The sequence below is a fragment of the Syngnathus acus genome, chromosome 2 (genome assembly GCF_901709675.1).
Source record: "Syngnathus acus chromosome 2, fSynAcu1.2, whole genome shotgun sequence".
Classification (NCBI taxonomy): Eukaryota; Metazoa; Chordata; class Actinopteri; order Syngnathiformes; family Syngnathidae; genus Syngnathus; species Syngnathus acus.
The window spans coordinates 8,201,420-8,226,613 of NC_051088.1; the positions used below are offsets into that span (position 1 = coordinate 8,201,420).

Consider the following 25,194-nt stretch of genomic DNA (forward strand, 5'->3'; position numbering starts at 1 on the left):
AGGACTACTGTTGGACTACAGATGAGATCACAGATTATTCATTTGGAAATAATAAAGAGTGTTTGAACATCCTTACGTCACTGTTGTGTCTGTATATGGCATATTATCGCCACTCTATCGCCCATCTTCTTCTCATCAGCAGCACTGTGCTCATCATCGCAATCAGCTACTTTCTAACACAATCAGCCTGCTCTCAAATGACAGTCACGATTGAGAAATAGACGGGGGGGGCTAATGATTGAAGCCTGAGGAGGCGGACACAATTTAATATCTGTTCAATATAATGCAATCCATTACGACAGCAACCTTCAGCAAGCCCCCTCTTCCTCAGTTCTGCTATTGAGTTCTATATGTGTATGTGGTTTCTGTTTAAAAAGTACAAAAGGTTAATTAACAGCAGTTGAAAGCACTATCAACGTAGACGTCTGCAAATCCATGTCGGCAATGTGTACGCTGTTAAACATGATGTTTTGGCTGTTACGGGTACGAATGAATGATTGGCATTCTAAGCACACTGCAGCCAAGGGACTCGATAAATTGCTATTAAGATATGGAGGACCCTTATTAGGGACGCTTACTGAGATGTATGCAAATGAGTCTGCATTCAACATATTCAAATGAAAGTGCTCATTTTGAATCAAGATACACTACTGATGATGCGTTTATTGATTTTTACGTCTTATTGTTTCATTGGCTGTGGCTTTGTATGCTCACTTATTTTAATAACCTCATTAAAGTCTCTTTACGGATTCCTCCCAGCACATAAAAATGTCAAACGTGATTTTGCCCGATTGCATAAATCACAGCGTATTATTCAAAATCAAATCTCTCTGCATGCGGCCGAAGCTAATGTGCTGTGATGTTATTACGATATGGATATTCCTCCACCCGTCTGCGCCGCAATGTTTTGTCTTCAGTCCTTCAAGCATGCATATTTAACAGAGGCACACTAGCGCGGCACAGTGTGCACGTTAATATGGTAATACAAACGCAAGAATGACTCAACGGCAGCACTGCTGCTTGCCGTGAGGACAATGGTGTCATTGTCAGGAAGGTTAAAATCAGATGTTACCCTAATTTAGACCGTGGGCTTGGTGGACGTTTTCAATTCCTGAAGCTTGTTGTGTATTCTGTATTGAATATTGCATTGGCTTTGCTTCTCGCTGATGACATGTTTGGATGTGATGCATTCACAGTCTATTCTAAGGCACTGACTGTATTTAAAATAGTTCAATACAGTAATAGAGAGCCACACTTTCTGGCCATTGATTTTGGCACATTGTAGGCTCAGACAGTCGATATGTTTACATGGCGTATTGAATTATTGGGTGAGTCCGACTGGACTTTAGAGTAGCATGTAAACTGTAGTTTGTTGAACAACGCTGTTCCGTCACTTGACTTGGTTAATGACAACTTGCCGTGAACAGTATGGGGGAAAAAAACAGGATCAATTAAGCTCCGAAAGAATGTTTAGTATCGTTATTATTATAAAGTGACTACTAATCGAATATCAAAATAGTTGACTAATTTGACACTCAATTATTTTACAATTAATCAATTCTGGCACCTCTGCTCACATGTACAAACACTTTGTCATTTTAAACTCATCTTACAATTTTACCCTTAAAATGGTTTGTAAATGTTTCAGCTTTTTAAAAGGCAAAGACTCGGAATGTTCGCCGTAACAACCCCTAGCTTAAAACTTGCCTACATCCAAAGCTCTTGGGTTATTTATCGAGATTGACATTGACATTCTTGACACAAATTGCTACTTGCCTACTATTCGGGGCTCTGGTGCCATCTTGTGATATTTTAAAGCCTTTCATTTCAGTTTAAGGCTGCACCTTAACAAGTGACCGTCACTGTCATTTATAAACATGTCAGGAATGCTTGTACAAGCTGCAAAGTTGAATTGTTGAATCTTTATTTTTAATTCAAGATGTAAGATAATGTTGGTTACATAAGAGCGGTAGCTTTCGGGTGCGATATGTATAGTCGACTAATCGCAAATAGTATCCTAGTCTTTTTTGGTAGCCCTCGCCGACTAATGGCAAATAGTATCCTAGTCTCTCTTGGCAGCCCTCGAAGACAGCCAGTAATACATTTTTAAAGTGTGAGGCCAGCTGAAGTAATGGATGCTGCTCTTGTGATGTGAGCCAGCTTCCTTCCTAAGGGCTGTGGTGGTCAAGGGGGAGGGAGGATTTCAGCACGGGATTTTGGGATTGTCGTGTCAAAAAGGTCTCCCTGCAGCAGAGTGAATCGCAGCATGGGTGTGTGTGTGTCTGTGTGCGTTTGTGCTTGTGCTCCAGCTTTGAAATTCAAAGACCGAGACCATCACACAGCTAAAGAGGGAAAGGCCAGTTTATCATTTTCATCATGCCCGTCACCCTCAAAGTGCTCACATATAATCCTCATCAACTCACAGCCCCAAAGTTATTCTTACGTACGTCCTAGAATATTGAGATGTACATATGTCTAAGGCCATTGACATTCTTTTCACTGACTCTTTTACGACTTGTGGGATGAGTTGTTTGTTGTAGGAATGGTGTTGCTTGCCCTGCCTCTAAACAAGATTAAAAAGCGGTAGCAATGTTCGTCACAAACCGATTTTAGTACCCTTAACAGCTCAGAAACCAAAGAGTCCTGTAACATTACATCTGACATTTTGTTGCCAATGTTTAGCTTGATAGTTTTTGTAGCTAACGTCTCATCTGGTTTATGTTGATCATGTTTGATCTTTGCGTAACCTAATATATTATTGTTGGTTGTCATAAGCTGTGAATTTCCCCGCTGTGGGATCAATAAAGTCTTGGTCCTGTAGTGTTTGATGGCCATGATGTCTGTCACAGTGGAAATCCCAGTGTTGCCAAAGGGTTGCAAAATCAATGTGGACTATTCATATACGGTTCTAATCCTCGGATTTACTACCGTTTAATCTGTAGTTATGGCAGGGCGCTGGCGTTTTTAATGCCATCAAACAGATGTCTCTGCTCAGCCGTCCAAGTTAGGTTGCACCTGGTGACCATCAAACCTTGGCACCATGGAGGCAAATTTCTTCTTTCCCCTTCAGGTAGTAATTATCACAACAGGAATAGAAGTACAACAGTCTTGTGATGCATTTAAAGTAGACGTATGAGGGAGAAAAAAAAGCTTCCGGCTAGAAGTATTCTCAATGATAGTTGACATTGTCAAGCATCCATTTAACAATAACATTAGTTACCTGAAAGCAAAGAAAGTAGCCTTTTAAGCGGCCATCCATTTTCTGGCCGGCTCAACTTTACCACTTCATCAAATTCTGACGTTTCATGACCGCAGAGTGAACAACAGTCACTTAATAATTCATTAAGTGGCTAATTCAATCACAGGCCACTGTGGGCACATACGTGGAATGGTTAGATGGAAAAGTAGCTAAGTAACAAATTAGCTTCTAGCTCAACTAAGTGGAGTCAACAAAAAACATGGTCAGTGGCAAAAGAGGCCGTGAATGTGTGGCAAAAGAGGCTGTGAATGTTTGCCAAAAGCTAGCATAGCTCATCTGTGTTTTAACACCTTGTCTTGAAAGATGATCTATTGTGGGTCCATTTTCAGCCCATTGGTTTTGGCAACTAGGATGAAACAAGATCACTTTGATGACACTGAACAAGGCCGTATGCCCTTAAAGTATTTCTTTTTCTCACAAGAATCAGATTTTGTTAAATGTCAGGGATGATCAAGTTATCAGTGAGCCTTTTGTTTTTAAGGGTAATGTAAAATGAAGTGTACCAGCAGAGGCCCTATTGATAGTGTTTTAACTATTTTGCTGCCTAAAGATGATGTCATCGATGTGAAGTTGAACTACTTGCCCATCCACGCTACTCCAACTCCCCCTACCACTGGCATTGAAATAGATGTTAGTCTCTCACAATTTCTTTTTTTTTTATTTGATATGTGTGTCTCTAGTTTTGATTGTCTGTGATTCGTCAATTTGCAAATTGCATGCCCATTTCGAGTCAGTGCCAACATCCGAAATGCTTCTCATGGTTGTTCGTACTTGTGTTGTTTTTTTTCTCTTCGGCTCTGTCAAATATCAGTCCAATTCACACTTGGCATGTGCTGCAGAGATTGCAGAGAGAAGCGTGATTTTTTTTTTTATTCCCAGGCATACTTGCAAATTTAAAAGCGAGAGGACTATTCGTTGGGAGTGTATTTCAGGAGACGTGTTGCATCAGAAGTAGAGCATGAATAATATCAAGCAGGAGCATTTTGCACTTGCAAATATCCAGGGATTTCGGCCTTGTTTTCGTCAAGCTTTGCAGTCAATAAATAATTGGATAAGAGGAACCACAGCAAAGATAAAATGTCAAGCATGAATCTACTAATATTCATGAGCACAGGTGAAAATAGTTACTATATAAATATTGGGGTTGCTTGTCTTCCATTGGAGGGAATCGGTTGATTTGCAGAGCATTGATGGCAGGTTATTATCATAACGCAGGATTTCTCAATGCATGCATCTTAATGATCGGCAGTTCGATGAGAGGGTTAATCGAGACAATTACTGTGCATCCTTCCACGCAGATGTGTCTTCTGTCTGTGCAATGTGAAACTGCATGCATTGAAATGTTGCAGATTGATGCGTGTCTTTGGTTTGAATGCAGACAACGTCTCAGCTTGCGGATGCCGAATGTGAAATGTCAACGTTATTGAACAGGTGCTGCGAGGCAGGCAGTGCTGTGATGTTTTTATTTCCAAGCTCTTGTCGAGTGAGGCGCAGAAGAGAGGGCTCAAGGGATAATAGTGAGGGGGTGTTCAGGGGTGTGCGTGCATGTGTGTGTTTTCATTCTGTTTGTAGCGGCTGAATGCCGAGATGTGCACTTATTGAGTCGTGGGAAATGATCACCGGTTCTGAATAAATTGTCTTCCTCGATGATGTTAACCGTGATTTCTCTTATTTATGATTTGCACGTCCGTGTCCATGCAGTGTGCTTCCAAAAATGGCCGCCCTCCTCGTACAACGAGCCGTTGGCACCTGGTTTGTGCCATTTTTTGCATCATTCATGTATTTTCCCGCCTGTCCCTCCCCCTGTCCTCTGTGTGTCCGTTTCCCGTCAGTGTTTCTCTTGCAGATTGTCGTTTTGTCAATACTTGTTGAGAGCCGGTGAGCTTGGAGGTGAATGCAGTCAAGGTTAGTCAACAACACCTCATGACACGCTAGAGCGCTGACTAACACTGCGCCTCCCCAAAGAAATGTTCCTATTCTTGCCCGGTGGACCTTTTGTTACCTTTCTCTACCTGTCCTTGATGCTCTCATCCATGTTACTCCCCGTCATCATCATCATCATCTCTTATTTTCTCCCTGCCACTTCTGCTGCTGCCTTCACGATCAATGGAAATGTACTGGCTCAAGCTTTGTGTCTGAATGGATTAACTCATATTTCATAGCCTTACACACACTGTGCCAGGCCCTGTCACTCACAGCGGGTGTCTTTGTCATGAGCATTTCATGTTAAGGTTTTATGTCCAGTGATATTTCGTTCTTGCCCTGGCCATTTAAAAATAATCAAACCAAAAAAATAATAATGCTTATTTGGTTGGCTTAACACATACTCGAAAAGCACCTCTACTGATACCGATTCCCCGAGTAATCAATGGGATAATCGACTACAAAATGATTCATTTGTGACAACACTAATATGGACAAACTCCTTACACTTGTGGCACTTTTCTTCAGTGGTAAGATTTATTTAATGTTCGCTCGTTAAATGTTAAACACTGGACTCGAGCATAGCCAAGTAGCGAGCGACTTAATGAGTTTAGTTCTTGCCCTCCTGCTGCTGATGTGTTCATGAGACTCTCCCTCACTTCCCGTGGCATCCATCTTTCTCCTCCATCCGTCCTCTATATTCTGTGTGCTGATTTAAGGAGCTCACGCTGCGCCAAGCCTCTTCTGTCTATTCCCCGCTGCTCCTATTACATTGACTGTTAGCATGCAGCATGTTAGGTTACTGCGTGCCTCAACACTGTTACTCTATCTTCCCCATCTATCTCTCTCAAACTCTCTTTCCCCCTTTCTTGCGCACGCACACACACAAACACACAGTAAATGTTAGATTCTTCATGCATTATGCAAAATATGTTCATCCGCACAAGCAATTTGCAGTTTCCGCTTCACCACATAATGTTAAAACATACCTGCAGGATATCTCTAGTGTGTGTGTGTGTGTGTGTGTGTGTGTGTGTGTGTGTGTGTGCGTGTTTGTGTGTGTATAATGCATAGATGCATTTATTTAGTCCAAAGTGTAAGTCATAAAAGGAGGCTTATCACAAATGATGGTGAACATAATGTGCTTTGAATTTGAAAACACATTTCAAGACTAAAGATGAACACTTAATCATTAACTTTCTTGGTTTTCTACATTTCTTGGTGTGTTAAGTACTAGCACAGAATTATGTGAGAGCAGCAAATAAGTAAAGTTCTAGCAAATAGCTGACTGTTCCACAGAAAATAAAATGGGTTAATGGTGGACTACAAATAAGCTTGGGGTTCACTGTAGTCTGGCTAATGAACAAGCTTTGCAATGTCATACCTTTCACCCTTCCCTCTGTTTTGCAGCTTGGAAAAAAGCACTCCCGAGGGAATAGATTTGTCTTTTCTCGCAGAGCTGCTGCCTGGCAATTTTTTTTGGGTGAGGGGGTTTGTTCTCCCACAGCGGAGTGGTTATTTTGAACACTGCAGGGGTTGGAGGGCCAAAGCACAGCTAAGTGGCTCCTCTTGACCTCGGCACTGATATCCAAACTGTCTGCTCAGACAAATTTTACATGATCGCTCCTGCGAAAAATAGTTTTATCTGGTAACGCGGGCTTCAAAGAGAGCTGCCTTTGTGCCGTCACTCCGAATAACACATTAGTTTCTCCTTGCTGACACACTGACTGCACGCTCGCCTTCCAGATTACTTCTGTCTGTTATTTGTCATGCCAGATGGTGGTGGTGGTGGTGGGGGGGTGGGAGGGGGGTGTCACATGAGCTAGTAAAAGGGTCTTGAATGATTTGAAATCCTGTTCCTCTAACCTATAAAAGCCGTGCATATTCCACTTACCACTATCTGTAAACTCTAGAGCCGAATCACATGCTATGAGCAGCTGAGTATGACTGGCATGGAATAATTGATTTTGAAATAAGTACTGTTGGCTTGGGAGTCATTCAAGTATACTGTTACACTTTGACCAGCAAGAACATTATGAGATTGCATGTTCTCATCGTGCCTGCGTGGGTTCACGCCCACATTCTAAAAACGACTCGAAATTGTCCTTAGGTGTGATTGTGAGTGTGTATGGTTGTTTGTCTCTGTGTGCCCTGCGATTGGCTGGCAACCAGTTCAGGGTGTCCCCCGCCTACTGCCCGATGACCGCTGGGATAGGTTCCAGCACGCCCGTGACCCCCGATGGATGGATGGATGGATGGATGGATGGATGGATGGATGGATGGATGGATGGATGGATGGATGGATGGATGGATGGATGGATGGATGGATGGAAGGAAGCAAGCAAGCAAGCAAGCAAGCAAGCAAGCAAGCAAGCACAATATATCTAACAGATGTTTTGGCTTTATAGACAGAGTAATGTTCATTTCTGATTAAAATGGTTAAAAAGGGTTTAATTTGGCTAAATGTCAATTATTGTAGTTGAACTATTTGGTGGTGTAGAACTGTCCTACGTGATACTGAAAGCTCGTAATATAGTTTTGTAGCCAAGTCGTAAGACATCTTTCATTGCAAACGCCGACCACAAAACAAAATTCGTGGAACATTCTTCTGCCAGTGTCAATCAAAGATAAACATTATCTTTGCGAAGGGAGAGTAGTTGGATGGGATCTCATATTGGACAAGTGGTCGTAATGTTGTGATTGGTAGGTAATCTCTACACACCCCTGCCCTTTTTTTCCATTCTCTTTCTTTTTCTTTGCGCTGACACTAGGCTGCAGGTGTACTCTTTGTCCATAGGGTGGCAGTATAGAGAGGCTCACTAGCAAACTGAGCAGGATGAGCTTGCACCATGCAGGAAGCACACTACACAACCGCCCTTTTTCTTTGTTGCTTCCCTGATCTTGCACTAGATTGCTCCGCTCACGTGACACCCCAACACCGTTTCAGCCAGCACTAATCCACTCCTGGTTAAGTGTCAGGCCCATGTATTGTTTGGTTGTTTTATATAGTCCACAAAAGGATTTCTCTCTCTCTCTCTCTCGCTCGCTCTCTGAAATACACAGTCCATTCCTTACAGACTGTTGTGTGTGTAGACTTGGTGACCTGAACTGCTCCTTTTTATTCCAATGAATGGGGTCCAGTGTTGCTTGCAGAATCAGACACACGGACTGTCCATGTGAGAACATAGAAAGCCTGTGGAAAAAGCAGGATGTGTAAAGACGCTCTGTGAACAAAAGTATCTGAAAGGTTTTATAAAGTATTCATCTTCAAGTTATTTGATGTTATGGTGTTTTACGTGGGTACAGTATTGCAATGCAGATTCTAAAAGCATTTAGTTATTATTATTTAGTTGGTCTTTTATTAATAGTACAAAAACCCAGCATTCGAACAACGGTGTGTAGCCTAACTAGCTTTTATGTGCACTCTATATTTAGTTATTGTGTTGAAATTCGCTAAAGGAAGTGATCCCCTTTTTTTGCGGTATTGGCCGCTCCCTTGTTGGTGTGAATGTAAAAAAAAAAAAAAAACACTCTCCCGAAATGTTGAGAATTGCCTAAATTGATAGTTTAAACCACAACTGTCCCACAAACTTTGATCCAAAACATTTCAATATGTAGTACACTATATCCCACCACCATTGCGGGGGGATACGTAAATCATACGTTCCAGAACACCCATGGCATATTCTTATAGCATTTACGGCAGTTGATTTTTTTTCCAAAACAATAACAATTCGCCGATAGTAAAATATTTCAATGTAAAGCACAGTTTTCATTTGTGTTTTGTTATGTTAGGTTGACTGTCGTGTCCATGTAAGATGATGTTTACGACTGGCGACGTAGGAGGGAAAAAAAGTACAAACGTGAGTCGTCCCTCTTCTGAACTGCATCCGTATGGAATAAGACTTACCATCATTCACATTCACCAAAATGGCTCTTGTGATCGACTTTCCCTCTCGTGAGTAACTCGGCACAGACGAGACATATGTATCCTGCGAGTGTCTTTCTTTCCCTTAGTGTTTGCAAGGCTGCCAAATGGGAGTGTGAATAGCTTTGTAAACAAGATACGTGTGTGAGCCGAGACCTGGCGCTGATCGCCTGAAGGGAAATACCGTTCCTTGGCTTTACTTGCCATTTCACTGCTAATGCTCGTAAATTAACGTTCTGTCATGGTTATACGCTGTCTCTCCGGATGCCTTCCAGTGGACATCTTGATTATCGCTCAGTCTTTTGTCTCCCCCTCGATAAGACCACTAGGACATACTCACATATCCATGCCCACGACACTGCCATAGTTAGTTGTGTAATTTCCTTGAGTTTCAAGGAGATTGGAAAGCGTTTTTTTGTTTTAACTGCTTCCCCTTTTCTCAACTACCCTGAGGCGATCAGTGTTTTAATTAGTGGCGTAAGATCCTATTTTCCTCATTTAATTCTCGATCCACAAGGACTAACAGGGCCTTTTTAAAAATGCTTGCCGAGGACGGATTGAAAACCGTAAGTTGAAGCAGTCACACGGCCTTTGTTCTTTATGGGTAGAATATGTGCGGTTGAGATAGTCTGCTTTAAAAGCTCCATCTGGAACAGTTCTCTTTAACTTTCTAATGTAAGCAAGTCACTCTGTCCAATAGTGAAATTGCCCTCGCATACGTATTATGTTCCGGCGTCATTGTTACACTGCAAAGATTTAGTCATGTGTTAAAGTCCTCCTCAAGTGCACCACCTTCCGCCATAAAGCAAACCTTGCGCTCAGTTTACAAGTCTGTTCCTTTTTAGGCAAAGCAACCCCCCCCACCTCCCTAACTTGTCGGCTCATCCCTGGTGAATGTATTAAATGAAGTTACAAGATAGGAGTACTTAAGAGGCCGGGGCCTCTGAGGTTTCTCTCAAGCTTGGCTCACTCATCCATGTCTGTTTTTTTCCCCCCCCCCCCTCTTGTTTCGACTACGGGCTCACTTATTTGTGTTTCTGAGGTCTTGCTTTGCCTCTGAGTGGGTTGTTGTGCGATCAGGCTAAAGCAAACAGTGCGTGTGCCTGTGTGTGTTGATTGTGCCCGCCACAGCTTTTGTTAAGTATTTATTTTTAATGAGTGCAAGTGGGGACAGCTTACTATGAAGTAATGTAACCGAGGTCGGAGGGGAATGCATTTTTGGACTTTGATCAGTAACTGAATAAATCAGAGTAGCTCATGTTTCAATATGTTTCATCAACGGAGATATGACGGTATCTTATCGATAGCTTATGTTCCAATATGTTTTATCAACGGTGATATGGCGATACAGGCACCAGCTCAATTTGGAGAATTGTGGAGCAACCAAATGTTAAAAACATGATGTAATCATGTTGAGCATTTTTTGGTGCCGCCTGGATCGAAAGTAGTGTAGGAGGAGGTGCTCATGGGAGGCAAAAAGGGATTGTGATGGATTGTTTGAAAATTGAATAGAAATGAATAGACACAGTCAGCTTCTCAGATACATGCTTAGGCCTGTAGAATGTGGGACTGCTTCGCTTGTAACTGCACCGGTTGTCTCCTTTCATTATCGGTTAATGGTGCCCAACTTGACAGAGCCTTGTGATAAACAGAGGAGCTGTGAAATCCTGGAGGTGGAGTTCTCGTGGGCCCGATAATGGGATCTCATCCACCACGGGAGGGGCACTGGCGCCCGTCAGCCCATATCCAGCTTTGCTCAGCAAAGCCGTGTCGTAGGATTTTTTGCCGCTCCTTCTCCTCTCCCGGGCCAATGTAAAGATGAGCCGGCACCACCCAATGTTGGGTAGCGTCGCGCTTTAGATTAGCTTAGTGTAAGTGCTGCTGTGAAGAGAGAGATTTTATTAGATGGTGTGTCATTGTGTAACAACATCCTGTCTGTGCTTGCAGTGATTCAACTATGGAATTGAGCCCAACAGAGAAGCATAGAGAACGTGTGGTTCTTTGTTAGGAAGTGACTCAAAGAGTGCAAAGCAAAAGAAATGGTCAAATTTGACCAAAGCTACCAGATTTTCTTTCCCTCTTATTTAATTTTTAGCTTTAATTAAATTGATAAATTTTTTTTAAATTTTGGTTTTATTTAAATTTGAGCTTTAATTAATTTAATAATCTTTCTTATTTAAAATAGGTGAAAAAAAGAACAACTGTCAACAGCATTATTATTACTGAAATGAAATACGTTTGTGTCATGATTGTGACGGGTTCATTCACCTGACTCCATGCAGACAGCGTGGGTTGAGTGTAAACCTTTTCTGTCTTCACATTTGTCCTGTGCTTGACTCTAGACCAGTCCAAGGTGGAGTCCGTTTTTGACACTAAGTCACCTGGGACAGGCCGCGTTGCCTGCAACCCTAACCTGGGAAAGTGGTGCACAGAAAGGATGGATAGATGAGAGGACATTTTCCAAATGTATGTACAGGAGGTGTTCAATTGCATTGGCTCGACTACAAGTTCCAAAAGCGCTTGATCTCTGTTAAACAAAACATGGCCTGTTTCATTTGAGAACCGTAAGTGGTGTTTTTCCAAATGAATGAAATATGTAGAATGTAGAAGGGAAGTATGACTTACCACCAGAGCGGCGGGTAGAGCTGGAAGAGGTTGCATATAGGAGAAACCATCACCACCCCCGCCCCCTTGCCTCTATTGAAAAGGAGACGGCACACATGCTTTGTAGGACAATGAAGGATCCCCCCCCAATGCACACACATCCACTCACACACGCACACATGAGAACACACCACCTTCAACTCAATTTCTATTGATCCCCACTGCCTGTCTCTCCTGCTCATGTTTGGCTTCTGTGCAAAAAGAGCCCATCGCGCTGACTATTTGCTTTGGTTAATTGGATTCTGACAGTGATCCAATATCGTGTTTTAGACAATGAAAATGTGTCAAACCACCTGCTCAATGAAATGGAAATACTGCTGTTGTTTCATAACTTAGCGCAGCCCTGCTGTTTTACCAACACTTGGGTAGGGCTGGATTGGATTGAGCTGTTTTTGTGGAGACAAAGCAAATTGTCATTTTAGCACTAAAATCCCCGTGAATACATTTGACGCTCTGTAATTGTTACAATGGGACCATTTGTAATATTGTAAATGGACTAATCACGTGATTCTCCCTGCCCATTTTTTAATGGGCAGGGTAACTAATTAATTCATTATCCCAAAATGCAAATGAGCTCTCCAAGCCTGAACAGCATCCATTTGCTTCTCGCTGCCGGCGTATCTTCCCACTCAAACAGGGGTGGGGGAACATTTGTGCACATTTTATTTTTAAAACAAACTGATAGGCCAGGTCAGCCGGGGATTTATTTATGTATTTATTCATTGTACTTAAATTGACCGTATATCGTCTATATGAAAAAATATATTTCTGAAGTGTTTCACTTCAAATCCCGCAAAGCAGATCTCGTTGACCAGCCTATGCAAACATGCATGTACGGTGCCAATGTCGTCCCCCTCCTCTTGCGCCATCAATCAAACTGCCATTGTCTTGCCCTTGGTTATTATTTTAAATCTGCTCCACGATTTGGTTTCAACATATTTTGGTTTGAGTGGTGTCAAATTGAGAGGTGATGTGATCAGAGTGTTGACGAGCGCTGTGTTCACAATCGTTCACTCATTCCCTACTCCCTAGTCTTCTTTATCTTATTTCTACATAGCGGACCACATAATTCACTCCTTAGTGAAATGCAAAATAGAATTAAAAATACAATTTTGAACATTACCTGTGCGTGCCTTTATTTGGCCATTGTCTAGTCAATCAACATCAGCTTATGCATGATGACAAAATATTGTTTCAAGATGATCTCATCCAACCATTTTCTGCTCATCCTCACGAGGGTCACACGTAAGTAGAGCCTATCCCAGCTGACTTTGTGTGAGTGAAAGGGGAACCCTGAATTAATCACAAGTTAATTGCAGGGCACATAGTGGATATGCAAACATTTATTGTCACTCACCTCCACACCTATGGTTAATTTAGAGCCTTTGATCAAAATATTTAATATCTATATATTTTTTTCTCCTTTAGTGGCTTCTGTAGCTTCTTGATCTACTAACCAAATCAGGAGTTTACAACTCACAGTGTATCTATCACTCTTTATCTTCTGGTGGTGTGATTTCACAATATGATTGCCTGGAAGTTTGTCAAACATTACAGCAGCATTAAAAACATCCCATGGTGGAACAATAAAGGCTAAACATATTTTTTTCCCCCGGGCATGTTCTGTGATGATTTTGTTACTCCATACAGCAAAGCTATTCACTTTGCGTCCCGCGAGCCACATGTGGCCCAGGACCAACTACAGAGTGAACCAGCCTGTGGGTCCAGCCTGCCTGAATTAATTGCATTCAAGAGATGCAGAGGGTATCTCAGTTCGCAAGATTTAAAAAAAAAAATCCTACAGTTTTTGATACCACGAATATCCGTTTCAACTTTGAAACGTAAAATTAACAATGAAAACTCTTGACTCACTAACGTGTATGGGCCGGCTACATTTCTTGGTTTCAATATTTGAGACAAATGAATTTGAATTCAATAGTGCTGCCATACAAATTCCTGGCGTAAAACACAGGCGTGACCTCCACAAACCTTCGCTTGTGGGCCACCGTACTTGCCATTTATGCAAACGCGCATGCGCGGTGCCTAAAACCCCTCAATCAACCCACCACTTACCACCGTCTTGCCCATGAGAATTATTTTAAATCCGCTCCACTCTCTTTTTGTGTCTCGTGTTGAGTTGAAAGGTGATTGTGTCTAAGCGAAGACTAGGTCAGCCATGTGTATGCGTCTGTTGAACAGCTGAGGGGGGAGGAAGGGGGGGGGGGGGGTGAGTATAAGGACTGTGTGTGTGTGCACACGCGCGCATAAAGAAGTGAAGCACAAGAGGAGGGAGAAGGAGGGGGGGGGCGTGTGTGCATGTGAGAGTGTGTGTGGAAAAAAAAGGAAGCGGAGCCTGTAAACGGCGAACTCACCGCTTTCCTCTCGCCCCCCAAGCAACCAGCAGCTACGGGTTACTTTTTGTTCCCCCCCGCCCCCTTCTCGTCGTCGATGAAAGAGCGAGTAGGAATACTTCGAACCGGGCTGGGGGGGAGGAGGTGCCGCCGAACCCCGCTCTCGCTCGTCTCAGCCCAGCTCGCCTCGTTGCCTTCGGACCTAGGAGCGAGGTGAAGCTGCCTTTTGTTGAAACAAGTGCCGCTCGCCTCAGCTCCCTTTGCTTGCGGCCAGTGGGGGTTTATTAATGTAAGGGATAAAAAAAAAAAAAAAAAAAGTCTGCTTTGTGCGTGTGTCTGGATTTGGTGCGGCGAGTTGGTTGGGTCATCCCGGGCGAGGATTTAAAGAACTTGTTTGCACCGAGACTCTTCAAGAATCAGCAGACTGGCGGGTGAGTAGTTGAACGTTGGTTGTGTGTGTGTGTGTGTGTGTGTGTGTGTGTGTGTGTGTGTGTGTGTGTGTGTGTTAGGGAAGGAAGGAGGTGGGCCGCCAGCGTGTGTGTGGAATGAGAACTATCTGATGACTAAATCCAGGTGGCATTTAAATTGCGCACCTAAGTTGTTGTCTTTATTACGGGTGCAGCGAGTGCGTGTGTGACCTGATCTGTTGTGAGTAAAATGAAAGTTGGTTTCAGTTGTTGTAAAACTTGGCTGCTGTTCTGATCAGAGGATGCTTTTGCAAGGGGGGGGAAACCACAAGTAAGTATCTCTTTCCACTGTTCCAATACTAGAGCGGGATTTCCCCAAGTTTAACCGATTTAGCTGTGGGATTGCAACTGTCATAATAGAAAGTTGGTGACTGTTATGGGAGGGAAAGGACTGTGTCTGTAAATGGTGTGTACCATTTGAAAACTGTTGAAGGGCCACCAGATTAACTTGACTTCCCCCTTCAGCACCCCGGAGGCTATGAACTCTGGCCCCAGCACATGCAGCTCTCACTGTGGGGGTGAAAAGAAGAGGGGTTGTGCCTGTTGCTGGGGGGTGGGCGCTTAGTTGGTGGGATGTGTGTATTAAGGGGGGCAGATGAGGATTTGAAAGCAGACCAAATTATTTGTCTGAAAGGAAGCTTATCTAATGTTTTCCAGTCTATGAGAACGAGAAGTTTGTGTGTGAACGCAGTGGAGTCAAAATTGGTCATAGTGAGGATTCATGTGACAGCAGTCAGATGCCGTAGCCGCAAGCAGGGCTTGTGGCCACATAAGCACAAAGAAGAAAGAACTCAAAACAAGCTGGGTAGTGATTGCCTCCACTCGCTGCCATTGTAAAAACAATTTCTTCCCCCCTCGTCGAATGTTTCGCCCAACTCAGATGTTGCATTGCTAATTATGAGACGCTAATCTCTAACGTGCCTGCCTGGCTTCTTGTATCCCCCCCCCCCCCACACACACACACTACCGATGAAGACGAGCGACCTCTCGTTTAATGATTCAGATGTGATTAATCTCCTGGTGTTAGGAGAGGCAGTGTGGGCTCGCTTTGTAGATAACGACATGTTATTTGAATGTAAAGGACGTTTAAGCGCTCAAAAACGGTCTGACTAGTAAAGGGCAGCCTGTGTTATAAAAGTCGTAGAGGAATGTAGCTGTGTGGCATTGTATAAACACCAGGTGCAGTTCTGGTTAAACATTCGACTGAGGCTGACTTAGAACCGCGTCACATTGACATTGTTTCATCAGACTTTCTTTCCATATCGTCAATATGGCGCAACTACTCGACACGATAGCTGGGATTATCTGATTTATTCAGAATTTACGCACAGTGGCCGTATCACAAGTGATACGATGTTACCACAGATCGCTTTGTTCCTGTTTTATCCAATCCCAATTAAAAAATTTTGCTCCGCCTCTCAATTTGTTTTTGCTGCAAAAAAAAAAAAACTTTATACTTGAATGAGTGTTTTCCAAACACTCTTGTGCTTTATTTAACTATTCACACTTCTGTAGGTGAGCAAATGAAATGTTTAATCAGGAGATTGGCTCCCTTCTGTTCTGTTCATAGTTGTGTGAATGGGCTCATAGAGCAGATGCATTCCCTCCTTACAATTTGCAGACAGGTTGAAACAGGAAGTGGTCTTCCCTGTTAAGAATATAGCAGGAGCAAAACCACACCATTATAGCGCTTATATTACTTTCTAATGTTATGTTTGAAATGTAGCACTGGTGTGCCCTTTGATCCCGGTCCGAATCCTCTCGGTGCGGTGGGTGTTCGTGTAAAGTAAGGGAGGTGAAGTAGCAGAGTGAGTCAGCTCTGCACAAACAGCACTTATAGCAGGGAGCTGGTAAACATTCGACTCACACACTGGCACATGTTTGAATGTCACCTCTGAGGAATCTGACATCTGTATCAAAGAGGCTGTTTCCGAGCATGGACAGGAGAGAAAGAGGGGGAGACGGGCCGCTTAGAGGCAGATGAATGTTTGACAGAGAACTGGAAAAATATTATTGAATGTGTTCACACAATGGCCCTGCTGGGATTGCACCACACTGTGTTCGCTGGCCCTTTTTCCTTCCTGTGACAGGACGATGGCAGCTGCTGGCAGGTACAAGAAGAAGAAGAAAAATATCTAGAGGTTGTCTTCATTTTTTTTTTCTCAACGCGAATGATGTAATACACAAAGAATTGGAGGAAAGAGTTGTAAATGATGCAATGGTGACATGCCTCTCATTTTCTTTCTAATATCCAAGGTCCTCTGGGATCTACATTTTTTTTCTTCATTTTGTTAATACCTTGGATGGCTATATTTCAATTACATATAAATGACCCAATTGTTACAGTAGTCGTTGATGTGAATGAGAAAAAAAATGCTTTGCCTCACGGGGGAAAAAACAGAACAATTAAAACCATTTGTAATATACTGGTTAGATAAATATCTCTTAATTACTACCGTCTGTTTGGCTGTGTGAATGCTGCTTGGTTTTACACACACACACACACACACACACACACACACACACACACACACACACACACACACATAACCCCCTGTCACCCTCCCACTTTTGACCTCAACAATGCAGGATTTGCGCGAGCTGCCTCGTCATAAAGAGAGGCAGAAAATCAATGAGAAGCCTTGGCTTCCATGCCATTGTTGCCATCATTGCCATCCCCCTACAAGCAGCCAGACATGCTTGTATGAGGGACTCAGGGCTTTTACACGCCACTGTTTGGAACTGAACAAAACAGATGAAGAATTGCTGTCATTTTGGTCGTTTGTTTACGTGACAGTTACAAACATTTGAAAGCGATAGCAGCTCCAAAGACGGGTCCAGTTAAGGTGTGCATCAGTGCATGATATAATTGATAATAAAAATAACAATTGCCACTTACGTCAATGCTGAACTAGCATTCTTATTCATTGGCTATACATGTGAACGATCCATTTCAACTGGGCTGGCGAGTTAATGTAAAGCCTTTTTACGGATGTGAGTAGTGTTTTGCTGCAACATAGAGCTGCTCTGTTGTGAAGCAAATACTAACCACAGTTATTTTGGCAAGAACTGAAACCACAATGGTAAATCCTCGCAGGTTGCGGTTCTCCAGTGAGCCAAGTCCATACTTGCCATATATTTGATGGAGCACACATGAAAGGGCGCTAAGGAGGCATTACTTTCTGCCGGGTGAATACAGAACTCGAGCATGATGAAGAAGTGGCGTTGTGCTTTGATTGTTCATAAAAAATTCCATCTAATTTGTTGTATGCACAGTGGAAAGGCCGATATGTTTAATTAACATAAACCCCCTGAGCCACGAATGAGTGAGAAATTGGCATAATTGAAAACAGGTCCTATCTTCTTTCCTCCCCTCTGTGTGTGCACATCCTTGAAGCAGCTCAGCTCATCGGAGGGCACTTTCACACATGTTAAGTGTGTGTGTGTGTGTGTGTGTGTGTGTGGGAGCGAGCGAGCGAGAAGGAGCGAGAGAGAGACATCTGGCTCTGTTAAAGCCAGTACGCGGTCATAAAGTGGAATGGCGATCCCCACGGGGCTACCTGCGCTACCTGAACACCGTCGTACGGAGCCTCCTTGTCCCTGCCTATTGACATCCCATCTGACAGCAGCTCTGTGGTGTCAACACTCAGGCTTGACTTTACAATCATGAGAGATAAAGCAACAGCATATTCATTGTCAGGGCACTAAAGCAGCTATCGTTAAGACTTTAATGTGTGTTTTTATGGAGCGCTCTCAATTGTCCGCAATTTAATCCCTCAAAGAAGCATGCAGTCGCCCTTCGGGAGGTTCTCCGACAAACATGTTTTTCCTATCCACACTCTCCACTTTCCTGTACCTACCTCCTGATTCGTGAGCAATTGTTACAAAATATGATCATCAAGTAAGCGCAGCGAGGAAGCAAGCGTCCACGCTGAGCATCCGTATCCTATTTTAGCGAGTAAACATTTAATGCGTTTAAATGTATCACCGCTTTATTTATGCATAGAATCTGCTGTTAACTCTGAATTATACATTAGTCCATGAATAATGCATCTGTGCCATCCCGTAATGATTACTCGCCAGGCAACGAATGGTAATATTTGCTGATACATTTAGCCATTGATCTTGCTTGTGTTTAACCAAGCTGATAGAAATGATGTCGCTCTATTTTGTCTTGAGGGAAGGGGGACTTTTTTTTTAAAAGGAGATAATCAAAAGCAAGCTAATTGCTGTTTTCATTTAGCGATGTCTTTTGGAAATGACAAGTAACCTCTTAGGGATGGAAACAAAATGGATGTAGCCTTTCAGAGCACGCACACACATTTGCTCTCAATCTCATATTACGAGATGTCATTTCTTCCATCATTACAAAACTCTCTGAATGGCCCACACTTTCTCCTGGCTGCTCTTAAAATGAGTTATTCATCCCAAGATTTCAACAGATCAATGTCCAATTACAGTTTTGTCTTTACTAGCTTGTAGCCGTTCCAGGACGGAGTGTGTTTGTTTGAAGTGCGCAGTCTAGACTTTGTCTGCTGGACTGGTAATTTAACCTCTCCTTCGAAAAGGTTCTTTTGATACCCGTCTTTATTGGCGGTGGACTTAACAGCTGCGCCGAGCCAGATTATTGGCACATTATCCGCATACTGCTGTGAGTCTCTCATTGCCTTAGTCGTGATACACGTGCGTACACACACACACACACACACACACACACACACACACACACACACACACACACACACACACACACACACACTACCCGTTACCCGTTACAAATATATTGCTTGACCACACTGAGAAAAGATTGACTTGTTGTCACTCACTCATTTGATTAGGCGTGAGGGTGATTTTGCTTTTCATTTGTCACCCTGGCAACGTAAATTGGAAAACACGACGGCAGCCTCCTTTCTATTTATGGAGGAAGTGCTGGAGCATTTCAGACTATCACATCTGGAAGACTCTTCTCAAAGCCGCAATGAATGGCTTTGTCACTCATTTGCACTTGTCAACTTGTACCCGCAAAAAATCCAACATTCAGTTGCTGTGTGGGAGTGATAGACTCCATCCGAACTACCTCTATTTTCCACTTAAGCAAAATGACAGGCAAAAGGAAATAAGACTTAACACATAAGCGACAAATGCTATTTTAAGGCACTTTTGTTTACATTAAGCAGGGTGAGGTAACGCTTATTTTAAATCTCCGTGAAGTTAAAAAAATGGTATCTCAATACATGTGGTGCAATATATTCAAGGGCGGTAAATTTTTAAATGTTAGTTTGATTTGGTTTGTTTTTGTTACACATTCCTACTAACTGGCTAATTGGACACTGTAGTGCTAACAATAACAATTAACCGGCAATTATGCTGCATAACCGCTATAAACAATCATGCTCAACTTCTTCATATCAGGACGTCAGTTAGTGCTTTTAGCTGCCCAAATTAAACTGAAATGGTGCAAAACAGTTAACGCTATCTCAAAGTAATGATTTGCTAGAGTCATGGAACTGTATCAATTGGATGGCTGCCAATATTCTAACCACTAATAATGAATGATTAAGGCATATAGCAGTCTGTTCCGTGGACCCGGTCATAATGAGAGCACCTTACAGGGATCACCAGTGGCCTTGTTCCTGCAAAAATAATGAGGTAGACACTCTGAGCTGCCCCAGGCTGCATGTCAGGGGCTGATCTCTCTCTGAACCGGCAAATCATCGAATGTTTTTTTCTTCTAATGCTAAAAAGACAGGCTAATGGCTTTTCTTGATGTGTGTGTGTGTATGCAAGAGTGCTTACAGCATTGCTAGCGTTCATTCACAAGCTCATCTAATTGGGTTGATTGTCAAGCAGAGAGAGCGAGAGTGCGTTTTGGGGGAGGGGGTGAGCAATTTTCAGGAAGCGGTGACTGCACAATCCAAATATGTAAACAAGAAGTGAAAAGATTTGAAATCACTATGTCGATACCACCAGCGTGTTTCCGTTGGTGGCTATAGCTTTTGAAAAAGGAAATAGCCAAGCTTTGCCTAGACATGCGCGTTTAAAACATGTAAACCACACGCGGAAAATGGGAGCGCTTGAGTAAATCATTCACTGTGACCGTGCGCCATAAAACAAAGAGAGGGGAGAGTTAAAGGCAACAGATGCTCACATGGTTTGATTGTGCTTATTGGAGCATGACCTCTCCAGTCTAAACAGTAGACAATGACGCTGTGTCTGGCTAATACTCTGCCACTCATCTGCTCTCCAGAGGCATTTGCTGTCTTTCGTTTCTGTTCATGTTTATGCATTTATCTAGGGATCTTACATCTTTTCTATCGTTTTTTTTTTAACAATCTTTTTGTTTTGTTTTTGCCCATGCTTGCAGCACATTTACAAGCTTCTGAATATAATGAAGTCCCCCACCCTCCCCTATTACTTGGGGATAGAGACAGAGCCAGGCTGTGATTTCTGCAAATAAATGACCCCCCCCCCCCCCCCCCCCCCCCCACACCACCACCACCACCGCCGCCAAGATGATGCCATTTGTTGTGGGAGATAGTTAATAATTACCAATATTAAACGTTTAGCCTGTAAACAAATACTCCTTAAACACTTTTAACACTTAGTTTTTAAACCTTGCTGTACTGTACAGGAGAGGGCTGAGCAATTAATCAAATTCAAATTGACATTGCGATCTAATACAATTGCAGGCTGCAACTTGAAAGAAATGAAAACAGCTTCATTTTAGTTGGCTTTTTCATTTTTTTTTATATTTTCTTCATTTATTGACATAGTGGCTGGATGAGTTCAGTGTTTAACAAGTGCAGTCGACATGTTTACATATTGTTTCATGAAACAGATTTGTTAGCATTATTGTTGGAATCTGATTGACTGATTATGTGACATACTGAATTACGTTTACACCACTCTTGTTTGGTAAAATTTCAAGTCTTCGTCACAAACGCTTAAAAGACTGCTTGTCAAAGTGTCAACAACTCTCATCAAAGTAGTTAAACCGCCCTTCATATTAATTCATGGTTCATTTGCCTTTATTCTAGCATAAGCCGTAAGACCAAAACAATGATGATACTCTTTATTGTAATGCAGATTCAATTACTGATTGTGATTGTTACAATATACAGGTGAAGATAATCTTGAAAAAAATAATCACACATGAAATGGCAATGTTTTCAAAAATAGTTCAATCCCAGAACCATCATAGAGCAAATGACACATTCTCTCACCAGTCTCTGCATTGCTTTTTCCATGGAGTGAAGTCATGGCCTCCCACAGTCTCCACTTCCTCACTTCAAGTAGCATGTTAGAAAAAAATGAAAACAATCTACATTCTAGAGGAAGCTGGTTTTTAAATTCTTGTTCTCCAAGTACCGGGCTACCAGTATAAACAATGCAACAAAATTGCGTTTGGCGAGAGGTGGAATGGACTATTTAGAGATAAATATATATTGCAGCAACTCGGTTCCTTTGTGTGTTGATGTTTTATCTTACTGTAGGAGGAGAGGCTTTAGGGAACCATATGCTGTTCTGTTCATTTGAGTGCTCATTGTTCAAGTGTGTTTTATGAACTCATTGCTGTTGCTGGCGCGTGTGTTAACTGTGAGAAGATCGAGATAGACTTGTGTTTGCTAGCTAGCTGAGAGTCGTGTTTAACAACTGTAACTTCAGATAGAAGATTGTGAGTCCCTGGTAGGGGAAGGGGAAGTGCTGATAAATGTGGGTTACGTTCTGACACAAAAAAATGCGAATGGGAGAATTTGCGTTTCCTCAAGTGCGAAAGCGTGGGGGTTGACTGTTCTCACCTTTAGACAATACAACTTGAAGTGTTTTTCCAGATTTGATTTAGTGAGCGACTCTAGTTGCATAAATGACAAAGCCGGCCAACAGTAACACGACTATGACCGTGTGGAATGACTACATTTGCTAGACAAAGACCAGCTCTGAAGCAGGCCAGTTTGCCCACATGCCTTTCTGAAGGCCAACGTCTAGCGTTGGGGCAGTGATGTGTGGCCATGTTCCACCAAGCGCCACACTTGACTTCATCTTGACATGGGACAGTTTGAAGTGATAAAACCCTGATCTGGCGTGAGATTCCACTGCGGGGTGTGAACTAAGGCTGAATAACAATAGCTGCATCCAACCAGCTTGACTCATCAGCTGATTAGTTCAACAAGAAAAAGGCACAATGGTGCTGCTTGCTGGCAGTTATTATAAACAGGAAATGTGAATGACTTGACAGTTTTTTGAAAATACCCATTCGACAGACTCCAGTGTGCTTATCTATGCAGGACTAGCAATTGATTAGTCGGGCAAATGAGTAGAGGTCTGTTATTTTACTCCAGTTTTTCGGAACAAGTCTAAAGATCATGTTAACACCCACTCATGAGGAGTGCAGTTTGCAAACATGCGCTTCTCAGGGTTAGTGTGAGTCATGGCGAGACCGGACACCTGTGTCCTGGGGATCTGGACTGGCCACGGTCCCCCCAGGCCCCCACCCCGCCTCTTGGTGTTCGCGCAATACACCACTTGCTCCGGTGCACCCCGCCACCCCACCACAGAGGCTTATCTTGCTAGCATAACAAAGCTAACAAAGAGGATTGAAAGCAATAGGATACACAACATAGTAACTCCTCGTCCAAACGGGGGCCTTTGTTCAGAGATCATTGGAGGGGACATCATAACGAGGGAGGAGTTGTAGTACCAGCCGGGCTTTTCATCCTCAAACGCTCGTATGTTGTTGCTGAAGGAGATCCCTTTCCTGATAAGGCTTCACAGAAAGGTATTCCTCTGGGACCGGGTCGTTGAGGGATTTCTACAGTTCTACCGTGTGCTGATTAAAGGAACACTTGTAGATAAGCCCTTTTAAAAACAGCCCATTGTTGTGTGCGGCGTGAAGGGTAGACTCATGATTTGGATTTTGTAATGGTTCTCACCTTGGCGTGATCTGCCACTCTGCTAGGATAAATAATTAATGACAACATTGGGGGGCTGAAATAGAGCTATTACATACTAGTGCTGAGAAATGGACCGTCTATTTAGAGCCCATACTTTCCCATAAGGCCACAGCATTAGTAGATACTCCAGCTCAAGGTTATTAGTGTGTGTGTTTCATTCTTGAATCCTCCATGAAATACATGCCCTTTGTGTACGTGTGTGTGTGTGTGTGTCTCGCACAGGTTAATATACACGGATACTGTTATGGCACATGTCACTTGAACTAGAGGTGGAACAGCATTTGCCCTTCACTTCCTTGGATTTGCGCCGTTTGCACCGCTCGCCCTCTGGGCTTTTGTCTCACGTTGTTTATTTTTCCATAAAAATGGAGTTCATCATTGGTAAGAGGTTGTTATGGTGGTGTGTAATCTTTTAGCATCTTTGGACTGGATCACGATGAAGGTTAACGGGGCTCGGGCTTGTCTGGATTCAGCCTTCCTGTTTACTCATTGCACGATTGCAACTACTTTCACCTTTCATGTTTCCCTCTTTTGGGTCACACCGCGGCTCTTATTCCATTTCACTGAAGCTTCCATGCAGCTTCCAACCAGCCCTGTGAGTGGTGTGCATTAACATCTTAGATATCCGTGTAGGAAATAGCTGGGTAAACATGACGCAGTTCTTGAAGCACTTCCCATTCCTGGATACCAGCAGCCCCTTTTCAGCCTGCACAAATGAGCGCCAAGATCAGTAAAGCTCTTAGTGTGAAAACGTTTTAGATCAGGATTGGCTCATCACCGATTGTCCGCACACATATTTAAAGGAAACAAAAATGATATCAAGGCAGGCCCGTGTCCTGTTGCTTGTGTTTCCAGCTGCTCAGATTTCCACGGACACATCAATTAGGAGGCATTTCCTACTCGTGCTTGGTTTGCCCTGCTGAGTAGCAAGCGAGGAGATGGAAGCGGGGAACTGCTGCGTAAAGTGATCCAGCCAGTTTTGCTGACTGAAGAAGAACGTCGTGCTTTCTTTCGCTCCAGCAGAACCACCGGCATCATAAATAAGCTAAGAGCATGTTTTTAGAGAGATAAACTGTGTTGGCTTTGATAGCGAGCAGAAAGGAAGGGTTTGGACCCTTTGTTTGAGAAAGCGAAAGGCAGACTCTTTAGTGCCCCCTTGTCCCTCACATTAATTATCATTTGATGGTAAGGAAATAAGAGCGGGTCATATTATGAGGCATAATTATTCATTGCAGCTTTTGCCCTCACTGAACTACCCCTCCCCTCTTGTGCTCAGTGAGGAAAGCGGTGGGCCTGTCAATTGAACACCCCCCCCTCAGCTTTTCAGGAGGGAGCAGGGTGAAGGGCGCCATTTGCCCCTGTGATATATGAGGAGCGACAGCAATGTACGTTAGGTGCATCTGAAAGAAAGACAGAAGGTCAAGGTGCATTACACTCCGGCCATTTACGAGCCCAACGCACAGGCTGACCCCGCACTGCAAATACAGTCATGTTTGCGCGTGCGTGTCTATGTGCGTCAATGGCCTACACATTTTAAGATTGAAACGTGTGTCAACAAAGATGAATGCGCCACTGTAGTGAATGTGCTCTCTGTGGCTTTTTGTACGCTTGCAGATGCAGCGAGGAAACTGTTTGAACATTGACCGTAGCT

The 25,194-nt window shown here is 43.0% G+C and overlaps 1 protein-coding gene across 5 annotated transcripts in view; it reads left to right on the forward strand.

Moving 5' to 3' along the window:
* Nucleotides 1-25,194, forward strand: part of rerea (arginine-glutamic acid dipeptide (RE) repeats a) — a 116,569-nt gene that overhangs the window by 27,996 nt on the left and 63,379 nt on the right. For 2 of the 5 annotated variants that reach the window (XM_037272528.1, XM_037272553.1), the window contains exon 1: nucleotides 14,080-14,556. The exons of 1 other annotated variant lie outside the window; for it this stretch is intronic. The gene's annotated coding sequence lies outside the window, so the exon portion shown is untranslated. Of the gene's footprint in view, nucleotides 1-14,079; nucleotides 14,557-14,690; nucleotides 14,864-25,194 lie in introns of those variants that run through there. 2 more of the 5 variants (XM_037272561.1, XM_037272535.1) reach the window with 2 other exon arrangements.